The sequence below is a fragment of the Galeopterus variegatus genome, unplaced genomic scaffold (genome assembly GCF_000696425.1).
Source record: "Galeopterus variegatus unplaced genomic scaffold, G_variegatus-3.0.2 Scaffold687, whole genome shotgun sequence".
NCBI classification, from domain to species: domain Eukaryota; kingdom Metazoa; phylum Chordata; class Mammalia; order Dermoptera; family Cynocephalidae; genus Galeopterus; species Galeopterus variegatus.
The window spans coordinates 10862-20685 of record NW_007726798.1 but is presented as its reverse complement, the minus strand read 5'-3'; positions in this window follow the sequence as shown (position 1 = coordinate 20685).

The window sequence follows — 9824 nt, the reverse complement described above, 5'->3', positions numbered from 1 at the left end:
TTGGTGTTGCTCCCGCGCCTCGCTCAGCCAGTGAGCGGGAACCGGTCTGTATGTGGGATCCGAACCCTCGGCGGGAGCGCCGCCGCGCTTCCCAAGCGGCGCACTATAGCAGTGCGCCACCGGGCCGGCCCCTGTCCAATCACATTTCTATACGGTTGTCCATGCTTTATATGTGATGAAGCCTCCATGAAAACCCAAGAGCACAGAGTTTGGAAAGCTTCCCAAGAGCTGAACACGTGGAGGTTCCTGGAGGATGGTGTACCCGGGCAGGGCATGGAAACTCTGTGCCCCTTCCCCCACACCTCGCCCTATGCATCTCTTTATCTGTATCGTTTGTAATATCCTTTATAATAAACCGGTAAATATAAGTACATGTTTCCCTTAGTTCTGTGAGCCACTCAAGCAAACTAATTGAACCCAAAGACGGGGTTGTGAGAACCCTGATTTATAGCTGGGTGGTCAGAAGTTCCAGAGCCCTGGACTTGCAACAGGCATCTGAAGTGGGGTACAGTCCCTCAACCTGTGGGATCTGATGCCATCTCTAGGTAGATAGTGTCAGAATTGAATTGAATTAGAGGATGCCCAGTTGGTGTCCATTGCAGAATTGCTGGCTTGCTTGCCATTGTGAAGAAATCCCCACACATTTGACTACAGCCATCAGAAGTCTTTTTTCTGTGATGATTGTTGCTGGGTAAGAGTACAGGAAAAAGCACTTTGTGTTTTTTCTATATATTCTTACACTAATTCATAGTGCTATTTACCTTCCTTTTTATAACAATTCAAGTCCAAACATGCTGTTTCATTCATTCTTCAAACCATAAAAATGTCTCAGAAATGCCATTATACTATCAGATAGCAGCAATTAAATCAGATAGACAGGGCAATGGGGTTGGTTGGGCATTGGATATGACATTGGAGTTAAGAGGACAGAATTTAAAATCAGATAGACTTGGGTTTGAATTCTGGCATTTAACAAGCTGTGTGATCATGGACATATTACCTAATTGTAGTGGATACTGTGGTGCTCTGCCCAGAATCCTCTCTTAAAGACCATGCAACCTTCTCCCGGCTGCTGGGAATATCAGCTGCTGATAGATTATACTAGGAATGCTCTTGACCACAGGGAACTGTCGTGCTGAAGAGTATGCCTCCTTCCAGGAGAGTTCTATGGCCAGTGACCAGCTGGGGCCCCCTTCCCTAAATTTGGGGACAACCCTGAAGGACCATCCTTGAAGGACTGGTTGAGGCCACTGCAGGTCAGCTCCACCATCTGTTCAATCATGGCTTCCTCACTTTCTTACAAGTAGATCTACCAAGAGCACTCAACAACTAACGAACCCTGTGCAGTTCTCTCAGAGTCTGTGTCCAGGGAACCCAGTCTAAAATACCAAGCTTCAGTTTCTTCATCTGCAACAAGGGGATAATTACAGAACCTGCATCATAGGACTGTGACGAGGATTATATGAAGTCATGTATATAGAGTTCTATACAATGCCTGGCATATTGTAAGAATTCAATAAGTAGTATTTTTTTAAATAATAAGACTAAGGTTAAAATATATATATATGTGCATAAATCATTAAAACACTTTGTCATACCACATGCCCTGATTTGGAGTTTGGTCAATTGTAACCATTCAAACAGTGGGGTAGATTGTAGTATTTTGTTCACAATTATTTGTTCTCTCCCTATTTTTGCCATGTGACTCACTGAGCCTCCTGTAGGTGGAGCATATGTCCTGCCCCATTGTCATCCTTGGCCACGTGACTTGCTGTAGCCTGAAGAAGCACTGTGGTTTTCTGCCAGCTCTTTTGTTCTTTCTCTTTGTCACATGTATCAGTGGTGTGCTGATAAGCTGGCTCACAAAGGAACAACAACAACAAAATAAATAAATTTTGATCTGTATTGTTTGCCAGTTTCTATGGTGTAAATATATAATTGATTTTAGGTTACCAACATAATATCACTGAACACAGAGTTGGGAAGAGATGTCAGCTCTTTTGGGCTGTGAGCTGGTATAAGCCAGCTTAGCATACCATTGGGCATATCCCAAACAGTGGCTGTGGCCTCAGAATGAACAGGCATGTGGAACAGAACCTTAAACTGCCTCCTGTGATATACCATGAGCAAGAAATAAAATTTTGTTTGATAAGCCACTGAGGTGTTGGGGGTTGTTTGTTATTGCAGTAAAACTGACTAATACAGATAGCAATGACAATTTTTCCCTTCATGATTTATTAATTTAACCAGTATTTACAGACTATGACTCATGCTAGGAATGATTCATGCTAGGAAAGCAATGATAAAGTTGACACAGTCTCTTCCCTTAAGGAACTATTATTGCTCTAAAATGACTACCATTCGGAGCTTAATATGTTCATATCAAAACTCTCTCCCATAGTCTCTCTAACATAGTAGAAGTCTAGAATATTCTAACAACCAATGACAGGAATGTAGCTTCTCTATCTCTCAGGGAAAATGAGAAATATCTTCTTTCTCAGCAAGACAGCCATTTCTGGCCAGAATTTGAATACCCTGCACAGCCTTGATCCAACAAACTTAAGATATTTCTATGCCTGAGACATGAAGCTCTCAAACTGGAGATGCACATTAACATGGCAGTTATTTTCTGCAATGAAATGGAAGAGCTACTTTTTGCCTCAGGGCACAACAAAAAGAAACTGTTGCCTCACTCAGTGTTCATCCTTTCTTGGGGAAAAATTGATTTGCCAAGTCTCTGTGGCTTTTGCTTAGAGTGCTGGGAACCGTGAAAGAATTCGTGCAGGAGTTGTTGTGATTGAAGGCATGAAACTTTAATAAAGTGGCAGGGACACAGACTGTAAATTTGCCACCACTCTGCCTCAGGCTGTGTTGGAGAGCATGCCTTTCCATGGATATTCTAACCCCTGATATGTGTTGTTGTTAGGCAGTTACCAACTAAGGATCAAAAATATGCCTTCCTTGGGCTAAGTCTTTGTGTAAATATTGGATTTTACATTCCAGAGATGCACTACAGAATAGATCTCCTTTTTTACACATGCTACCTTCTCTTTTTGTAGGATCTTAACCTGCAGGCTCTGAGTTCTTTTCCAGAAAGCTATTCTCTCTATGGATCCCTCTGGCTGCCTTCACGTCCACACTGGGACACCATGTTCTTCCCTCATGTTATGTAGCATTCTGCTTTGTCTGATACTACCAAGGATCAGTTTTAAAACAAGAAAAACAGATTTAAGACCCATGAATTTTCAGTTTTCTTCATAGAAAATTTCAGTTCTACAAATAACAGCTTTTCACTAAATAATTAAAAGAATGCTATTATAAACACATGTGATAAAGTGAAAAATCACAGAAATATTTTTCATGTAGAAATGCTTTACTGCTCTCTTCCGGAGACTCAAGTATTAAGTTCTAAAACGGGACAGACTTCTCATTCACCCCTCAAGTTTCCCGTGAGATCTAAATAGCTCATGGGAGCAAGAATTTTTGTTTAAGAAATAACTTTTTTTCTTTACTTCAAAAGCAGAACATGATCATTTCAGAAAAGTCAGAAAATAAAAAGACTTAAAAGAAGAAAAAGAAAACCTTCAATTTCACCGGACACACTATAAATAGCCTTGATAATAAGCCCTTTTGTTTATCCTTTGAAATCCTGTATACATCTATATGCAGATATGCGTGTCTCTACATAATGTATAAACAATACATTACAGTATATATCAACAAAGTTAGGGTCAAGGCACTGCTTGCAATACTTTACACATATTAACTCATCTTTTTTCTCAAAACAGACTAGCAAAATAGGTATCATTATTATTATTCAAAATTTTATAGGTGATAGGACAAGTGGTCTGAAGTCACAAAGCTGTTAAGAAGCATCACAGGGATTGAAACCCAGCAGTCTGTGGCCAGAATCCATGCTATTAACGCTAAACTGTTGTGTGATTCACTGTATAGGCCACCATGATTTACTTAATTAGTCTCTTATTTTAGGGTATTTTGTTTGTTTCCATCTTGTTGCAAAGAGCTGAAATGACATTCACATAGTAAATATTTGAACACATTCTTGATTATTTCCATTTCCAGAAGTGAAATTGCTTGATTGGCAATTTTCATATTTAGAGGGTTTTTAATGTAGGATGAACAGGTCAAAAGATCTAATGTACAACATGAGGACTAATTAATAGTAGTATATTGGATTCAGGATTTTTGCTAAATCATTAGATTATAGCTGCTCTTGCCATGGGGCGGAGGCAGGGAATGAGTACCAATGTGAGATGATGGATGTGTTCATTTGTTCCACTATAGTAACCACTTAAAAATATGATTAATAGTAGTATATTGGATTCAGGATTTTTGCTAAATCATTAGATTATAGCTGCTCTTGCCATGGGGCGGAGGCAGGGAATGGGTACCAATGTGAGATGATGGATGTGTTCATTTGTTCCACTATAGTAACCACTTAAAAATATGTATATATCTGGGCTGGCCAGTTAGCTCACTTGATTAGAGCGCGGTGCTGATAATACCACGGTCAATGGTTAGGATCTCCATGCCGGCCAGTGGCCAAAAGAAAACAAAACAAATGTATCTTGTGACATCATGTTGTATACTTAAATACACACAATAAAAGAAATCATGCTACCAAAATGTCCCTCGGAGTAGACAACCGATTTATACTCCCGCTGAAGGTGATGAGAGTAATTCTTTCCTATGTATCTGACTCCAAATATTATCAATGATACACTTGTATTTTTTTTTTTTTGTAATCTGATAGGCAAATAATGGAATCTCACTTTAAAAATTTACATTTAAAAATTACCAGGGTGGTGGGGGGAGGGGAGCTTTTTTCAAAAGCTTCTTACTGACCTTCTAATTACGGTGTAAATTCTCATTGGTGTTATTTGTAAAGCACTTAGAAAAGGTCCTGGCACATAGAGTGGCACCTACGTGTTTGTTAAACAAATTAGTTTTTTCCCATTTCAGGTAACTGTTGTCAAGCCCAGCTTCACCACCAGGACAGTCATAGGGGCCCCAAACTGGATAACAACCTGGAAAATTCAGATGGTCTGCTGGAGAGAAGTGAAAAGTCATGGATTACTAGTTTTAGTAGCATATGGTCAGAGCATCTGGTTCACAGAATCTCTACTCTTTAGAATTTATAATCATTATTTTGTGGACAGATATTTGTACTTGATAGTTTTTGGTAAACATTCAATGGGTGTAAGAGAAGAAGAGAATATATATCATATAAAGATAATATACATAATATAAAACTATGTAATACACTCATAAACATAATTGAACCTGTTAATTGGGTTATTCAGATATCCTATATTCTTGCTTACTATGTATCTACTTGACCTATCATATTCTAAAATAAAATATCATATTCTTTGTGATTAAATTTCTCATAAGAATTATACTTTGGTCATGTGCTCCCTTATTTCTAGGAGTGTTTGCCTATGCAATTTGTTGCTTTGTTTTTTGTTATACTAATTGATATAGTTGGCTTGATTCCATCTATACTATGTATATTTCTACTTGTAATAAACCATTATTTAACTTTTATGGATTTATAAGATTTCTTTTAATAGCTTAATCCCACTTACCAATTAATTTGGATGTGTTGCTATGCTTCTCCACTTTGCAAGCAGTTACCTTCCCATCTTTTGTCACATGTAAACCAAGATTTGTCCATTACTAAGTCAACGTTAAATAATAACTTTGTCTACCACCTCACTACATTCCCCAAAATGCTTTGCTTAATGTTTACTATTTCTTGGAAATTAAGAAACACCATTATAAATAATTCCTGGACCAAACAGGAAATGAAACTAAATTTATAAATTATCTAAATATTGAGGAGGAGAGCCACTTGACAAAAATATATTGATTTTTTTATACGATTTTTTGTGGGTTAGCTAGGAAACCTAAGCACTCTTTATACATTGTTCCCACTAGAAATACTGTTCTTACACGGACCTTGGAAAACCGGGAACATTACTTCCCCTCTCCTTATCCTGTACCTCCTAGGCCCTGAGTAAAATCCTTCTACCTCTCCTAATACACTTTCAGAACTAACTCACAACAGTGGCTAGATCAGAAAAGAAAGAGGTGGCTTTTTTTGCACTTAAGTGCTAACATCCAGGATGGCTCTGGCAGACTGTTCTTATGTTCTGAATGTTCAATAATTTCAGAGTATCTTTATTCCAACATTGTTATAAACTGCATGGCAAGATACATGGGTCTTTTTGGCTCTCTTTTTAAAAAATTTTTTATGACATCAAGGAATAGCTCACAGCTAAGAAACCCTGTATTAAAGTCACAAGTTTTTAAAAACTCTACTGGAAGACAAATGTAACCAGTGGTGTTACCATCCATTCCTCAGCCTGTGGGACACCTTGGGAAGGATAAAAGCCACACTTGTCATACCTACCCCATTAAGCAGCACTAATGAAAGCTCACTTCAAGGGGCACCTGAAGCTCAGCAGCATTGCTCAGCCAATGGAACAGGGTGACCAGATTCAAGTACCTGGGTATCAATTCTGTTTTTTTTCTAGGCAGAATAATGGTTCCCCAAAATGTCCATGCCCTAATCCCCAGAGCCTGTGAATATACTACCTTACATGGCAAAAGGAATTTTGCAGATGTGACTAAAGTTATGTACCTGGATTATCTGGGTGGGCCCAATTTAATCACACGAGTCCTCAAAAGCAGAGGACATTTCAGGGCTACAGTCAATGAGAGAGAGAAGAAGGATCATAGAGAAGCCTCACTGCTGGCTTTGAGGATGGAAGAGGGAGTCCAGGATCCAAGGAATGCAGGTAGCCTCTAGATGCTGGAAAAGGCAAGGAAATGGATTTTCTCCTAGAGCTTCCAGAAGGGAACTCAGCTCTCTGCGTGTTGGACTTCTGACCTACAGAACTATAAGATTAAAAAAAATCTGTGTTGTTTTAAGTCACCATGTTTTTGGTAATTTTTCATGTAGCAATGGAAACCTAATACACCTGAGAAGGCAGTCAACTAAGAGCAGGATGCTTACTCTCCTAGGCAATGGTCAGATAGCTTCATCTCACATTTTGTAAATGTGTTTAGAATATGCATTTCCTGCTCTCCCTTTGAAGTTGGAGGAGCTTTAGATGGAAGGGAAATAACCATAAGGAATAAAAAGCATCTGGTCCATTGCAACTTGTGGACACATTTTGAGGCTGAGTTAAGGAACAAGAATTTGCCAGTCAGCTTTTCTCATCCATGTGAAGTATTTGAGGCATCTGACCTCCTGGTAAATTAGGAATTCTGTGAGATTAAGCTGGCTCAACAGCTCCTCTGGTTAATCAGCAAGAGTGAAGCTTCCCTTCAGGCTGGAGTCAGCTACTGAATTTCTTAAAGGTAGGGACAGAAAAGATTTTAGGTATTTTCAGAGCAAGTGACTATCACTCAGTTCAGAAGCCTAAACTGGTGTGTGTTTCGGGTTCAATGTGGTCCTTTCCAACTGAACTGTTGTGATCATCAGTTTACTTCTTCCCTGACATCTGAGCTTTAACTTTAACTTTACCTTAGAAAAGCTATATTTTTTCAAAGGCATGGGGTCATCAGGAATGACTGGGAAATGTTAATCACAATATCTGAATTTTAATTCTGACCTTAGGAGGCCACTACAACATTGCTGCAGAGATTAGCATGGCTTCTTTAAAAACAAAGGGTGTACTACATACCCACTGAACGGACCATTGGGAGGGCTGGCAAGGATGTGGAGCTACACATTGCTAGTGGGAATTAAAAAGGTAAAACAAAAAAAACAGGAAAACTGGTGCTTTCTAATAAAGTTAAACATATACCTACTCTACGTATGTGGACATATGACAACATATGTCCACAGAAGACTTGTATACAATGTTCATAGCAGCTTTATTTATAATAGCTACAAGCTGGAAACAGCCCACATGTCTACCAATAGTAACATGAATAAGTTATGTATATTCATGCAGTGGAATACTTCTCAGAATAAAAAAGGGCAAGTTAATGATATATGCAAAACATAGATGCATTTAAAAACATTATGTTGAGCGAAAGAAGCCAGACACAAAAAAGTACATATTATATTTATATAAAGTTCAAGAACAGGAAGAATTATTCTGTGATGGCAGAAGTGAAGAAAGTGGTGTCCTTTGGAGGTGGGGAGATTGACTGAAAAGTATCATAAGAGAACCCTGTGAGGTATGCAAATGTTCTATTTCTTGATCTGTGTGGTGATTACATGAAAAACAAAGGTAAAAGTTTATTATGCAAGCTGTAAACTTAAGATCTGTGCATTTTACTGTAAATATATTTCTAAAAAGTAGACATTTTTTCCAAGTATAAATACCCTTTATATAATGTTTATTAAGACTCCATGCTGTATGGAAAAAAATATTTGTTCAGATGGTCTTATCTTTTTCAGTTGGGACTCTGAATTTAAGTAGATATCCATAAAATCCTGAAGCCACTTAAAATTGGAAAATAGAGGTATTTCACTCAGTCTTCTTTAGTGCTTGATATTGGGAGCCCTCCACTCAGAGGCTGTTGCTGCCTTTGTTGAAGATTCTACCATTTCTCATGCCCTTCCCCTGGTTATATTGTCAGCCCTCCTTCTGTTGTGGATACTCAGCAGCTTTAGTCACACGGCAACTGCTAACTCTGGTCTATGAGTCCTCTCACAATGACATAATTTTATTTATGCCTAATTTGAAAGGCAGCAGTTCCTCAGAGAGAGCAGGAATGATTGGAGCCATGGAGCAAGGAATCAGATGACACATACCACCATACCACCTCTGCCCATACCTTCACCTTGAGAAGTGTCCCATCCTTTAGGAAGGCACAAATATCATAAGGCTTGTAATACACATGTGCCCTTTCTGGTCAACTCATGATGCCATGCATAAATTTGTAAGAACTTGTGTGCAAATGTGCTTGGTTCCTTTACTATAACTATGAGTTTGAGAGGCCACAAATTCCTTCTCTGAGAGTCCTAACATTACATTTATAAAGTCTGAATATAAGGAAATTAGATTACTCTTAACATAACTCTCCCTCTAACTACCATTATTTCAATTATTCCTAGAACAAACTAAAACACAAGCTTATTATTCTAATAATTGACCATCTTCATTGGCAAAAGGTAGACTCTTTGGGATATCTCAAATAGCTTCTACAACAGATTTAGGGTTTTCTTTCCCAATACTGAAAGATTTGTTAGGATTTAGTATTTATAGGTCAATTTCCATCCACAATAAAATTAATAGTGATCATCAATATTACTCAGAAAAATGGATTTAAGCCATGTCTGATTTCTTTTCACTGTTTCCCTCAGCATCTTTGTCAATCCATTTCCAAGCAAGTGAATTGCAGCTCCAGCCTAGTGAACATAGGAATGGTTTCCATGACAACAGTTTTCTCTCTGCTAGTTAGAATCTAAGATTTGACTCTTGTGGAAATAAATCTCACCATGGGAATTGGTTGATTTTGTAAACGACTAAATAACTGTGCAATCATTTCCAAAGAAAAGCATGTGATAAGCTTGCCCGAGCAAGGGCAGGTTATGCGAGGTGACTGCTGAACCTGCCGCTAACATCACACACAGACAACGTGCAGGCAAATGCCTGTTTTGAGCTGCAGCTCACTCTGCTCCTCACCCGCCAAGTGTGGGCTGCATAGCCTGGCCCTGTTATGAATTTCAATGATGTTTTAATCCAAGGTGGAGGCAATAGAGTTTAAAGCACCTCATAGCAAATGACAAACGTTAATCCCTAAATGTCTTTCCTCTTATATCCAGCAATTATTAGTTC